General features: G+C 36.3%; 1 protein-coding gene across 3 annotated transcripts in view; it reads left to right on the top strand.

Annotated features, from left to right (window-relative positions):
* The window catches only part of BNC2 (basonuclin zinc finger protein 2), a 345,135-nt gene that overhangs the window by 87,706 nt on the left and 242,976 nt on the right, over nucleotides 1-14,453 (top strand). The gene's annotated exons all lie outside the window — the stretch shown is intronic.

Raw genomic sequence — 14,453 nt, 5'->3', positions numbered from 1 at the left:
TGGTTTCCTGATTTAGGACCTGTCAGGCTCTGATTACTCTAACCATTCACAGCTGTGACAGAAGTGAACTGGAACAGCAAATCAGTACCTGTGAACATTAAATCAGGCTCCCCAAAAATGAACCCTGTAGCAGAGAGTGTATATTTTTCTCTGTGAAAAGGTTGTGTGATATACCATTCAGTTGATCTGGAGGAGGCTGTAGCACTGCTTATTTCTTGGTTTGCTGCTTAATCCACTAGATAAGGTACCTTGATGAACATTTTTTCTATTGCTTCCATGCATACCCATAATGTTCAGGCGTGTTCTTACTGTCTACGTTTTACAAACCATTTTAATTGCGTGCAGTTTCACGATCATGTTATGGCAAGTGTGGTTGGATTTGGAGTTACAGTGTGGCTTTTCTTCCATGCTCACCTAAGAGGGAGTGCCCATGGCAACTTTGTCTGTGAATGAAGTAGAAATTTGCTAGTTAAACAGTTTTGCTTCCTATGTGATTCATCTATTAGTTTTTTGAGGTAGTAGGGCAGTAGGGTAGTTGGGTGTACAGTATGCATTCAGGTTAAATAAATTTTATACTGGAAGGAATATTACATATTAGCATGCAAAATGTTATTAACGTGTCAGCTTCTTTGGATAAAAGTAAGATCTAAACCAGACTACAAATGACAGTGAAGTACTTGTAGTGGTCTTTTTTTTTTTTTTTTTTTTTTTTTTTTGAGGAGTCAGCTGACTCAGGTTTTGTTAATACCATGATTCTCTTTAGCATTCACAAAGATAAGAAGAAAGGTGTATGTAAAATTAAAAGACTTTTACCTCAGCTTTGCAGGAATCTGTTTGTCACCTCAGTAGAGAAACTTTTTAAAATATTCATGAACATCATTTCTATTCTTCTTTTGAGTTTGTCAATGCATTTTTATGTTTGAGCTGGCAAATTTTCCATCAGCCATAAGAAGCTGGCACTGTACTACTGTGTCCAGTTTGAATTGGGTTGTTGGTTGTGGCGTGGTTTTCCTTTGTTACCTGCTTATCATATATTTGTAGTGAATTTTATAACTTCAGTTATTCGGATGAATTACAGTGCTTAGTTTCTGTCTATTTTCTTTCTACCCATTTCTATCTCTGATGAGTCTTTGTTATTCCTACTTTTTAATTGACTCCTTACCAGCCTCTCTAATGCCTGTACCATAGGGTTCATTTTGTTCAGCCAAAGAGAATGAGAAAAGGAAAGGTAGAGGAAACTTTCATTCCATAATTGAAAGTTTTATAAATAGGTTTTATACAGACACATACAGTTAAAGACCTCAGCTGAATGATGACTTTGACAAAGATTTAACAAACCAGGAGTGTGAAGTGTTCTGTAGGCTAACTGTTTTAATGGGTTTACCTTAGACAGTTCTTCAGTTGTGGAAGTGTCAGTTAATAATTTACTCATCCCCAGGGGCTGGGGAAGCAATCACACTGCAGTAAGGAACTCCTGGGCCTGTCGCTGCGCCGCAGCTCATCTCAGCTGCAGAAATGCGCCATTGGATGCGACATCAGCGCTGTGTCTGCACTTTGACGAAATAAGTCTTGCAAGAGCTAAATAAGGCATGGGAAGTTTTGGAACGAGCAAATAGCTCTTGAGCTGATTTCTGCAGTAATGGATTACTGTAAATGTCCATCTGCTGCGCATCAGAAGGAGCACAGGTTAAGATGAAAGGATTTAGGATTTTTTTTGTTGTTGTTTCTTGGTTAAAAGAACACCTGAAACTTAAAAAATGCTACAGTTAGCATTGTTTTCTTGGTATTTGGAATGTAAATGTTCTGCTCTGATGATGCATTGCAAGAGCAGGAGTTTTCTACCAGAAATGTGAATGTTTAACATAAAAAAGCCCTGAAATATAGTGCTTTTGCCATCAACCTTTACCATGCAATTTGTTCAGATGCAGTTGTTAACATGAAATCGGAATAGATTAAGCACTATTTATGTGAATTTTATTCCTGCACTTACTCATTGAATTATACTGTACTACCAGGATGGTAAGTTTTGTAATTTGTTTTCCACCGTATGAAGAATGTTTCTCTACAAATATTCACTTTTGCATGCATATTTTTATTAGATATTATGCCATTCTAAAGATTTACAGTTATTTAATAATGATTTATTATAGTAATTTATTCTGCCAGCTGTGGCACATTTTTACTGGAATTTGTAAATCAAATGTATATTGAAATTCACTGGAAACATGCATTTCAGATTCTAATGAAATGCACTCCAAAATTGTTTTTAGAAATGGACAGCTATATGAATAAACTGCAACTTTCAGTTTCTAGTGTTAGACGTAAGCTTTTTCTCCTCCTGTTTTATATACTTGCCAGTCTTGGATGTTTTACTCACTACAGGATTAGTGTCTCTTGATGCTATTGTGTGAAACAAACAGCAACGAAACTGTAAAGCCATTGCCATTGCCCTCCAAGGCACCGGTATCAAATCATGCGCTTGACCTGCAGCGATCGAGTCACGTTCAGGATTAGGAAGACAACCTGACAGCAATTTCAGTGTGCTTCTAATTGCTGTCTCTATGTTGTGATAGAAAGTGCATGTCTTGAATTTAGTGAGTCATAAGAGACACTGAATGAAATTAGTATTTGAAGTGGTTGAAAACTGTGTATGTATGGGAGAGAGGGGGACACCAACAGTATTCTGTTTTTGTTTCATCTGTAGCTTAACTGCAGACTCTACATTTTGCTCATATGAACGTTCTAGTAAAGCATCACGCCAGTAATGCGCTTCTAAATCTACAGTCTGATACCTGCTATTCTTGGCTCTTTGAAAATTTGGCATGAATGATGGGTGTGAAGTACTCTTTAAAATTCCAGCTCTATGTATCAGTTTCCCAATAGTGAAAATCAAAATGAGATACTTCCTTTCTTCTATCTTTTGTCTCTCTTGATTATTCAGGCTATAAACCTCTCTAGACAAGAACTCTCTCTCCCTTTTGTTTGTACAGCACCCAGCACAGATGGAGGAGGGAGATGGGCTGAGCTTGGTTTAAGTATTCTAGACTTTGTTTTAATACGAATAGGATGCTGCTAACAGCAATGAAACTATCTCTTAATTCCCGTGTAAATATTCTTGAGATCAATTGTCTTTAAATGAAAATTCAAAATATTTTAGCTTCTTTCAGGATTTCTACCCAAGAGCAAGTATGAAATATAAACTTCTAACTATAAAAAACAATTGCATAGCCAAGAACTTGGTGATGCAAGATTTTGTGGGTTTGGTTCTGATCTCAAAAACAAAGCATCTGTTGCTACATACCTTGTGAAAATCAGCTGCTCTGCATGTGTACACAAGCTCAGCATCCCAGCTTGCCAGAGAAGCAGTAATGCTTTCTTTTTTATCAAAGATCAGAAATACATTTTAAATCTCAATTGAATTCCATATAATGTGTTAAGTTATTGAAAGATTGCTTTATTAATTCTTGTGAATCTGATCTTTTTAACTAAAACTGTCATGGCAGTTTTCAAAAAAGGGAGAAAGGATGGGACTTACAGCATTTCTGTGTGAATTTCTAGGGATCTTACTTTTTTTGAAATCGCAACTGTGTTAGGAAAAAAAAGAAGAAAAGTCAAACTAAGTATGGTCACTTAAAAATACTTTGCAGTAAAACATAACGGTAAGTAATTGAGAATTAAGTGCAGAAACAGATTCTCATCTCATGTATGGGTACGGGATGACTTCACTGTGTGTTTGCATGCAATGATCTCAGGGTTCGTTTCTTAGATAATTTTTAAAAGAATGCATTTTTTTGGTAAGAACTTTATTTGGCAAGAAATGGGTGATGGTTTTTTTGATGCTTTCAAGGTGTCATTGTCACCTCAATTACCTTTGTACTGACTGTTAGGTCAAGTGTATGATGTGGTATATTCTTCCATGTGTTTACATTGATACTTCTTCTGAATTCCCTTTGAAAAGTGACCTGAAAAGCAAATAAGCCTACTTGTGCCCTGATTTTGCTTTACTTGGCAGTTTTTTAGTTTTTATCAATTCCTATTGTATTAATCTTGAATGTGAGAAAGGAGAAAGAATATAGGAAAAGTTTTCATTGATGAAATTTCTACACTGCTTTACTCTTTTAGTCTCTTTGATTTAAAACTGACAGAGATTTTTCTTCTTTAGAGAGATCAATCCTAGAGGGTCAGTCTTCTATCAGAAGAGAAAAAAAGACAATTTTTTTTATTTTTAAGTTAGAATTTCTTCCTCCATCAAAAAGCGCTCCATAGACAAATTTCTTCTTTTAAGCAAAATGAATAAGACGTACTCTCTTTTCTTGCAGTTTTACTTAAGATGCTTTTTTTTTTTTTTTTTACTTCTAAGATGCCTTTAATGAGAGAAAAAAATATTATATTTTTGGAGGTTAAAAGTCCTTATAGATACTCACCAAGTTTTACATTAGTTTATTATTTTAATATCAGACTGGAGGATGGTGTGCTTTTGGGCTCTTTTAATCTTGCTGATGGAGATATCACCTCCTTAGAAATTCTTACTCTGAGTAAGAACTTTAGAAATTCTTACTTTTAAAAATTTTCATCAGCGGTGAAAATTTCAAAGCTTTTTCCTTTTTGACTTTGGCCAACAAAGGCCACGAACGACTTTTAACCTGATCAGAGGTATCATGGAACTGAGCTGGGTGAAGGAGAACTGGTGTCACCATTAACCATCAAGGTTAATGGTGGTCTCCATGGCTAGTAGCTGTGTACTTCTGTCTTTAGCATGCAACTGTTTTTTAAACCTAAAATAATATTTTTCATGGGTTGCTATTTTTCCTGATCAATTCTGCTAATCTCACTGGAAACTGAAACAATCAGACTGATGTAGGAAAAGGAAAGGAGAGAGGTCTAACTGCTAGCAACCTCAGGGGATTCGTTGGGTGCCACCGATGCTCAACCATGGTGGAGCATTTCCCTGCCCTGAGTTTTCCTCCTCCTTTAGAACATAGAAATCAATGAGAATTAGTGCTCTCTGTGTACAAGCTTTCTTCACCTACTATTACCCATATATGATAGAAATCAGTTGATAGTATTCTCCACATTATCCAAATAATCATGTTGTTTAGGGGACTATCACTCCTTGCTGTGATTGAAACTTTGCCTAAGTTTCCTAGATGTAATACACAATAAGAAAAAGCTCTCTTGAAAAATTAGCAAGTTTTTGATGGGCCATCCATATAACCCAAACTTCTTGTCTGTCCAGATTCAGACTAAAAGTACTAAGAAAAATGATTTAATCTGAAGTGATAATTTTTTATGTCCTGGTTGGTTGGCATACAGCACAAATAAAAGGTTTTAACATCCCATCCCAAAAAGGAGTAACAGGCACTGCCTTTTGTTTTAGCACCCATTAGCACAGACTAGAGAGATCTTAAATCTTTCACGGTGAATTATCTTTGAAATATCTTCCTTTCCTTATCTGGGTCTGAAGTGATCTAAAGATTGTGCTGAAAAGGACGGGAGGTATTTTCATAGAGGGCTGAACATGCTAATACTTCTCCATTGTATATGTAATAAAGCTTCAAACAGTCTTGAAGGTGTAGCTTTCTGACAGAGGGCTGGTGAAAAATGTCTTCCTGCCTTGTAGGTATTCAGGCAAAAGGACAGATGAGCATCCTAGATGTGAGGGCGTAAGTAACAGCAGCGTTATCTGAAGCACACTTGACTCCCATTTTCTCCTATCCTTTAACTGCGGGAGTGGGACTGTGGGATCTTAGAGACGACTCGATATGAGCTAGCAGCTAAGTCCAACATTTAATGGTAGAACATCAGAATATATGAAGTACACTTCTCATGGGACATTACTCATTTCCATCAACCTGTAACTGTGACAACGCGAAGTTCCCTGCCATGCCTACATCCCGTAACGGCTTCCTCATACAGCAAAAATTGCAGCAAGTTGTTTACTCAAATTCCCTTACAAAGTTATCATGTCCTTGATACTCTGAACATGGCCTTGTTTTTCAAGCCAGTCCTCAACGTTTAAAAACGCCATCTGTGGCCTATCCATAACAAATAAACTTGTAGATGCTTTGGTACCAGCCTTGTAAGTCTGTTTGATTAGAATGAAAACAAAATCCAGCTTGGTTTGTAAATTGCACTTTTGAGGTCCACATGAGTCTCTGCATTCAAAACAAAATGAATAGTGTCAAGGTAGGAATTTTCCTTTAGAGCACATTTGCCCCTCTTCCCCCAACACTCACTTTCTTTCTTCAATTGTGTGAATGGAGAAAACCCAAAAGCTTCAATTTCAGGTCTGGCTCCTAAAGAAAACCAGTGTGGTTCATTTGTGGGCTGGGAATAGGGGTTTGAATTGGCATAGACTTGTGGGTGCTTTGGGGCTGGAGCACACACAGCTGTGGGTTCCAGATGCTTGCTATCCTGTATTAATGTGGCTTGTCTGTGAAACCATGGCATCCGCAAGACTACACAAAGGTCCACGCCTGTGGTGGTTTGGGAACTACTCCCAGAGAGAGAAATTTCAGTTTTTACAGAGAGTTAGAAAGAATTTAAAGACATCTAGCAAAGAAAGGCTGAAATAGTATGAGATTCTGCGTAAGAGCTTCATTTTAACAGAGATTCAGTCAATTTTATAAATGAAAAGTTTAGACTCTTCGTAAGTAGCATTTTGGTGCTTTGCAGATGAAAGAAGGAAATAGCATTTTTTTTTTGTCCCGTAATGTCTTAATTTTACAGGAGCCCAACCTGTTCCTGTTGCTTGCACTGCTGGCATAGCCAGTATGCAGATACTGTAGAAATGTGCTCTCAGTGTTTATATGTAATTACTGTCTCTCTATGTGCTGTGGTAGCAACACAGAGAACGCCTGTTCTGTGGAGTAGGAAGGAAGGAGAAGTGCATTTCCTTTTTTCCAAATGTGCTGAACATTCTCAGGTGTCTTTAAGGATGGCACGTTTTCCACAACTTTTGAAAACAAAGCTGAGTCTTTTTTTTTCTTTTTTTTTTTTTTCCTAAAAGTGTGAATGAATTAAGGATATTAATAATTCTTTTTTTGTTTTATGCTGAAGTGACTTGTTAATAACCAAGCTATACTCTCAGGTATTACATTTAAAAGAACAGGAAAATTTTTAGTTCACTTTTTTATCACGAGCTCTGTGCCTGCAATCTTGTGATTTAATGAAGAAATGTCTTGCATAGTATCTTTTACTTAAACTTTATCTCCAAAACACTGTGTGGAGTTAATAAAATTAAAAAGTTTTTATTATTATTATTACTGTTATTATTTTTACTAGAAGTTAAGAGACATAGACATGAGAACAGAGACATATTGTTTCCAGATGAAGGCTGAAAATAGTTGGAAAAGGAGGGAGAGCTATGCAGCAGGGTGGTTCCAGATGGCAGGCACTGCAGAGGAGGTTCCTGCAACCATGTTGGCCAGAGCATACAAAGGGACAGTAAAGAAGCCTGATACCAAGCAGAGGATGCTGAAGGACAAAGTAACAAAAGTAGTGTTGTGAATCGTTCTGAAAGATTTTTGAAGTGAGGAACTCTCCATTTTTTAACTGAATAGAGAGCCAGGTTTGTTTGTGTGCAATGAGGGTATTTCAGTGGAGAACTTGTCATAAAAATTGAATTTTACTGATGTTCTGTGCTCAGCAGGTGAGCAGGTGTCTTACTTTTTGCATGTTTCCAAACAAAGTAGTAGCTTGTAAGTATTTAAAAGTTTATTGAGTCTTATTGCACTTCTGAGTATCTTATAAATTATTTAATTGTCTGATGGATATGTGGCTACCTAACTATAGGGGATGAAATATGCACTGTTCCTCTAATACACTGGAGGGAGACCTGTTTATAAAGTATTTAGTATTGGTTTTATAATGCACTGTTGTCAACAGGAGACCACGAAGCTCAAAGATCAATCTTGTTTTGGCCCACAGTATTAATGCTGCTTTATGAAACTCTGTGACAGGTCACTTAGACAACAGCTCTTAATGAAAGGACTTTGTGCCAGTGTGTGGTTGTGTGACTGTCTGTTAGGAAGGCATGCTTTACTTGCTGCCAAGGCTGCAGATGAATCTCTTTGTCCAAGTCCCTGAGGTGACTTTGTGGCTGCTGCTGCTGCTGGCCAGGTGATGGAGCTCATCATTTCCCCTGTCCTCTAGAGAGAAGTGAGACAGAGACTGCTGAGTTCTTGCTAATGCAGCTTTTGCTAATTGTCCAGAGAGCTAGTAGGACACTGGGCAGTGCAGGCAATTCTGTGTGCCTTGTGTGAGTCAGTAATTAGAAAAACATAACTGCTCTTAATTCAGTCTTGTATTTGTGTGTGAACTGTCTTTTCAGCCATCTAAAACTTAGCTACTCTATTAAAAAAAAATAAATAGATTTTTAGGTCAGTTTAGTTATTTAATTATGATGGACTTATGTTTCAGACACCAAATAATTGTTACTAGGAATTGGCACAATATATTATATTATCAAATAATTAGATCATAAGCTTAGCTAGCCTGGACTTAAACCCTTTAGGCTTTTGTGGGATCCAAAGGCATTGCTTGTTACGGAGACAGTTTCAAAAAGGATGAGAGTAATGAAATTAACTACCAGAGGATAAATGGCTTTGTAAAAGTCTTGTACAAAACTAGTGTTCAGCAGACAATTTCCAAGATTTTAGGATGTTTTTCAGAAATGAACAGCAGAACTCACTAAAAGTATATTAAAAATATAAACCTTGCTTAACCCCAGAAAATCAATAACTGAAAGATGTTGTAATACGGCAGTACACATGTATAATGGTATAGCAGTAATCCATGAATTTGCTAATATGTTGTGTTTTTTTAGATCAAAGTATTTAAATTCTCTTTTTCAATGACTGACACAAATTAGGTTGTTGCAGCCTTCTTTTAGCAGCTGCTGTGAGTTTGTAGCTATTTCTGTTGAATCATGAACTTTCAGCAACGCATCTGATTTTGAAATACATTGTTTTAAAAATTAAATAATTTCTTTTTGTATCCTGTATCTTCCTGTATTACACAATATGTCAGGTACCCAGTGCCCTTTGACATTCCTTGTGTCACACTGTTCAGGACAGAAACATACAGGCATTTCATTAGATACATTGTCTAAATCAAAGTCCCTTAGAGTCTTTGGAGCTTGCTGTATCTGCTATGCTTTGAATCAAATTCTAGTACCTTAACGTGTCCAGCTTTTACTTTTTGGTAGAGTTAGCTTGTTGGGTTTTTTGGTGTTTTTTTTTTTTTTTTTTTTTTTTTTGTTTTTTTTTTGGTTTTGTTTTTGTGTCAAGAAGGACACTGCAAACAGTTATGAAGACTGGGTGTGAAACTGTGCCACATGTTCGGAACCAGCTGCCTTGATTACCTACCTGCAAACTAAGGGGTTTTGACCAAATTTTCAGTAGTTATGTAAAATACCTCCCCTGAGAACAGCATGAACTTTGAAGTTCAGTATATTACCCAAATATGTCTGACAGTTTTTACTAGTTAAATGCCATGATGATGTGTGGAATACATTTGAAACAGAAAGTGATTTACTTTAATGTGTACAATCAGCAAATTTCTATTACTTGGCATTAGACTGTGTGTTTTTACCAGGTTTTTATCGAGTTACCTGTTCTGATAGCTATCTAAAACCTCCGTTTCACTTGCATTTCATCATTTATGTATGCATATCCTTTCCAATCACGATTCTTTGATTTTCTTTGTTTCATTTGTGTACTCTTCAGTTTCTGAATGGGAAAATTAGTAAATTTGATATCGCTCTCTTACAAAGCAGGTCAAGTAAGGTAGGTGTGATTTCCCCTTAAAAGAAAAGGAGTTACAGATAACCTGAACTCCTCAGACTGATTGGTTTAAATTACAAACTAATGCACACAACAAAAGAAGATAAGAAAACAAAAGTGTATATTTTTCATTGCCCACTGCTGATAAGAACTTTAATGTGTATAATATCTTCTGTGTTTGTGTGTTCATTCCCAAATCTGAAACAGTGCATTGCTGCCAACGTTCATACTGTGATTGTGTTAAATACTGAAGGATAGCATGTATAGATGGCACTAACTTGTGTTCTGCTTAGTTTATATATATACATATATATATTTTTTTTTTTTTTCTGAAACTTGTTAAAACATAATAGCTGAATGACCAATGATCTCTGCTTGATGAGGTTTTTATCTGCAAGTCATAGGTCACCTTTATTTTTGCTAGTGTTCTATCAGAGCAGTCCTTGTAAGAGTTTTATGGTATGGGTTGCTGATAGCCAGTTTGGCTAGGATGTGATTAGAATCAGTTGCAGCGTGACAGTTCAATAGGAACTGAAGCGTTAGTAATGCATCTGTATACTTCTATACTCTTAATGAAAAGTCTTCATTGAGGATAAAAATTCTGTTGTGTCACCTAATGTGAGAAAACAGCAAGTATCTGTCTGAAGGAAAAAAAGACAACCAACATAGAGTAGGCAAAGCTTGAAAATATTTAAGTGAAAATAAAAGCACTACTGATGCTGATAAGTTCAGGCATGCTTTGATGATCCGAAGTTCTGGATAGTGGACAGTTTTCACTTGAACATTCTTCCTTAAGGAGATATTTAAAATTCGGATTTGGACTTTTAGAATAGGTGTGAATTAGACGTTCACATCAAAGCCAGAAACAAATTCATTAATGCACTGTTCTACTGATAAGATAGAGAAGAATTCAGTCAGGACATTTGGAACACAGGAGGCTAAAAGATACTCAGTCTCATTGTTGCAAGATGACATAATCAGTTCATCCTATGCATCCTGGTTATAGGTCAGAAGTTACCTATTAAAACTCACACAAAAAATGTTTTACAAAGTAAAAATCACAGGTTTCAGAGAAAATACAGTGCTGCCTTTTTTTTTCTTTTTTTTTTTCTGTACGTTATGGAAATTTGGGCGGATTATCTGTTCAGAGAAGGTTTCCTTTATTAATTCTCCCCCCACCTCCTTTTTTCATTTTAGACATCTGTTAACATTTCATACAGTCTAACAGATGTTGTGGAGCAAGTCCCTTACATAATTCTTATGGAGAAGGAGATGATAAAGAATGAAGTTTCCTTGGTACAGTCACCACCTCGCTGAACATGGCCATTGTAACTGCTTTGCATAATTTTCAAGTATTAGATTATATTCCTAATAAGACAAACACTATTCTGTTGTCATTTATGGATAAGGTGTAAGAATGATTGTTGTGGTCTCTGCGCCCACGCTGTTGTAATGATAAAGAGAACGAAGAATAACTCTGTATTTCTTGAATCATACACTTTTTTTGTAAATATGGGATACTTGGTTACAAAATGTCTTTAAAACAACTCAATTATATAAGCTTGGTTATTTCAGCACAAGCAAGGGCTGATTGTCATGCGATGTGGAGGACCATTTTCATTATTTTGGCAAGAACAGGAACAGTTTTGTCCTGATGAGCTATTAGATGAATACCAGAGAGTGTCACATGAAAAACCACTGATCTTTAACCCAGCTATCTACTTAACCAAGCCTAGAAATGAATAGTGAATAAGGGAAGAGCAAAGGCTAGTTTACCGTCATTACAAATTATAGAAACTGTTAATATCTTCTGCAAAATGAACTCTAGGAATCACAGGTACAGTCCCGTAAGCCAGTCGAGGGTGCAGAGATTTAGGAACACCGTGTATGCAGATGGGAGATCAGCTTGCTGTGTGTGTTGTGTGTACATATCTTTGGCACTGAAAACTGGAATACTTGCATAAAAAGATGTGAAGATTTTCTGATCTTTTCCCCCATACCCTTAACGAATCTGTAGAGGGAACACCACATACATGCGAAGGAACACTCCTTTAAAATAATCAATTGACAGTTATCATTAAAAAGAAATGTAAATACCAAATCAACAGAAATAATAAATAAATCTGGAATTACTGTTTTATCTTCTTTTTTTTCTTTCTTTCTTTTTTTCTTTCTTTTTTTTTTCTTTTTTTCTTTTTTTCCCCAGGAGTAGTCTGGAGGACACTGCTGCATGTACAGTTAATATAAACATTTATACTGAGCTCCTAGATGTTAGAAAAACAAATACTATAAAGATCAGTAACATTTTAAAATGATCAGTTATGGGAATTAATGCTTACAGGAAAACACCATTCTTTCTTGCCCTGCTAGTAGAATTGCATTGTCTCCCTACAGTCTTGTTAGCTCATACTAACTGAAATGCAAATTCTTTCCAACTAATTGGACCTCGTTGAATGTACATGTACAGTACATAGTTATATGCCTGTAGATTTTTTTTTACTAAATTCCTCTGTAATTATTTTCTTGATTAATATCTAAAGCAGAGACGTGGAACAAAAATCTCTTTAAAGAGTTTACATATTATTGAACATTAAAAAGATAGTAACTGTTGCATGTTTTAACAGCTTAATTAATAATACTGAATAATTGGAACAAAAAGAAGAAAATATTTTTTCAATGTTTAGTCATTTTGAACTGTTTTATTAACCCTTTGACTGAACTAATTAACACTTAAAGGAACGTAGTAATGGAACTTAGAAAAAATATGATGCATTTACATTGTTCGGCACATTCTTCTGAATAGGTTTTCCTCTTGGCACTACCTGAGCTTTCTGCAATCACCTTTCCTAGCCCTTTGTGCCATGCGATGCACTTCTGTACTGTGAGTTTTAAGAGAAAAGGTGAAATCGGCAGGGCTGCTTTAAAAAAAAAAATCCACAAAACACACCTGTAATGTAATTGCCATTGATAGTAAATAGCAGGTATTAATTGAAAAGGAAAGAGAAACAAAACAGTCTTAATCTCACATACAGTTTACGAAACAGCTCAAATTCTCTAAAACACAAGCAGATAACTGCAATTGCACTGTGTTTTAAGTTCCATTAGGACCTGGATTCTGTAGCCACCTCTTCCGTTCAGCACCCGGGTATTCCCCTGAGCTGGAAATGTAAAATAATTTCACAGACCCTTTTATCTTTCAGCACAAATGCCATTGGATAGCAGTAAAATACTTGCAGAACATATTCCTGATTAAAAATCTATTGAAAATGAGATTTTCTTTAATGCTTTTAAAAGGGTTTGTTTTAAATGCTGTTAGAGCCCTTACCTTGTCTATCCTCTTTCTGATTCTCACATGAACCAGCCAAAAGGGAGAGAAAAAAATACTGTTCTACTCAGTTTGTGCCAAACTTGTGTACTAACAAGTAGTTTCCGTGCTTCTCACAGATGGTTTGAAGAATAATTCTGCCTCAAAAGGAGTTACAACAATAAACAGAGGGCAATAGATTGCAAAGGAAAGAAGTGTGTTCTGTGCTTGGATTTTGATTATTACAGTTTTTCTTAAATTTCTTCTCAGTTTTGTTTCTTTTTGTATTTCTCTCTTTATTCTTCTTTTTTTTTTTTTTTTTTTGTTTGTTTTGGTGTCCTTTTTTTTCCCTCATATTGCTGTACACTTAGAAGAGGCTTAACCCACTGCTATAGGAGATGTTACTTCTGTTGTATTTTTCTCCAGTGATTACTTTTTATCTCCTTAGTGGCTACTACTTTCCATGTCCCTGTTTGAAATTCAGTAAGTATTTGTTTTCTTGGTTTTATATGCTGGCATTATTGTGCTAAACTAGGTGCTGAGTAGGCACCGTAAATTTAAGGATGACCAGAGCTGGAGTGGAACTGACAGACTGGATTTTGTTTCTATTCTCTGTAACGCTAGTTAGCAAGGGAGAAATATCTCTTTCTTTAAAATGTTCTTGGGCTGTGATGTAGAAGTCACGCGTTTGACGATGAAGTGGTGGTTCTGCTTTGATACGATGATCTGAATGTGCTTAGATTTCTTGTAAGGTTGTAGCATTCCGGCCAAGATTTCTGCTTGGAAAGACCAGATTTGGATGTATTAGCTAGTCAGCCTAATAACCCTGTACAGACTGTATTGATTTTCTAGGAGAGAGTTTATGAACTAAATAAACTTGGAGTTGGTGTCTTAATAAACTGCTTCTCTCAGTCTGTCACATTTAGTTACAGAGCTCTGCAGTTTAGGGGAAAAAAAGGCTAATTCTGTTACAGATTGTTCACAGCAGGGTCTCCAAATTAGCCCTTTGTTTTGTAATGCCACCTTGCTTGGGCTCGCTTTGAGCACATTTCTCAGTTTTACCCTAATGAGTTGCAACACTGATAATGTGGCTGATGATCTTTCATTGATTTCACTATCACTTGCTTGTCTGGTAATTGATCCGTTGCTGAGCCTCTAGTTAATTATATCGGCTTTGACATGGCCCGGTCCACCGGGAATTTCAAGTCTTGCAGAATAACAGTTTTAATAAAAGAGTCTATTACTGCAGGTGCTTGCTGCTGCATGCCAGTTGATTTTGTGTGTGCGTGCGCATGTGTGCGCGTGTGCATGTGTGTGCGTGTGCAGGTGCTGGTTTTTTTTTTTTTTTTCTCTGGGAGAGGAGA

Source organism: Meleagris gallopavo, chromosome Z (assembly GCF_905368555.1).
Source record: "Meleagris gallopavo chromosome Z, MGAL_WU_HG_1.1, whole genome shotgun sequence".
NCBI lineage: Eukaryota > Metazoa > Chordata > Aves > Galliformes > Phasianidae > Meleagris > Meleagris gallopavo.
Note: the sequence above shows the minus strand (reverse complement) of the source record. Positions and strands in the feature narration are given on the sequence as shown.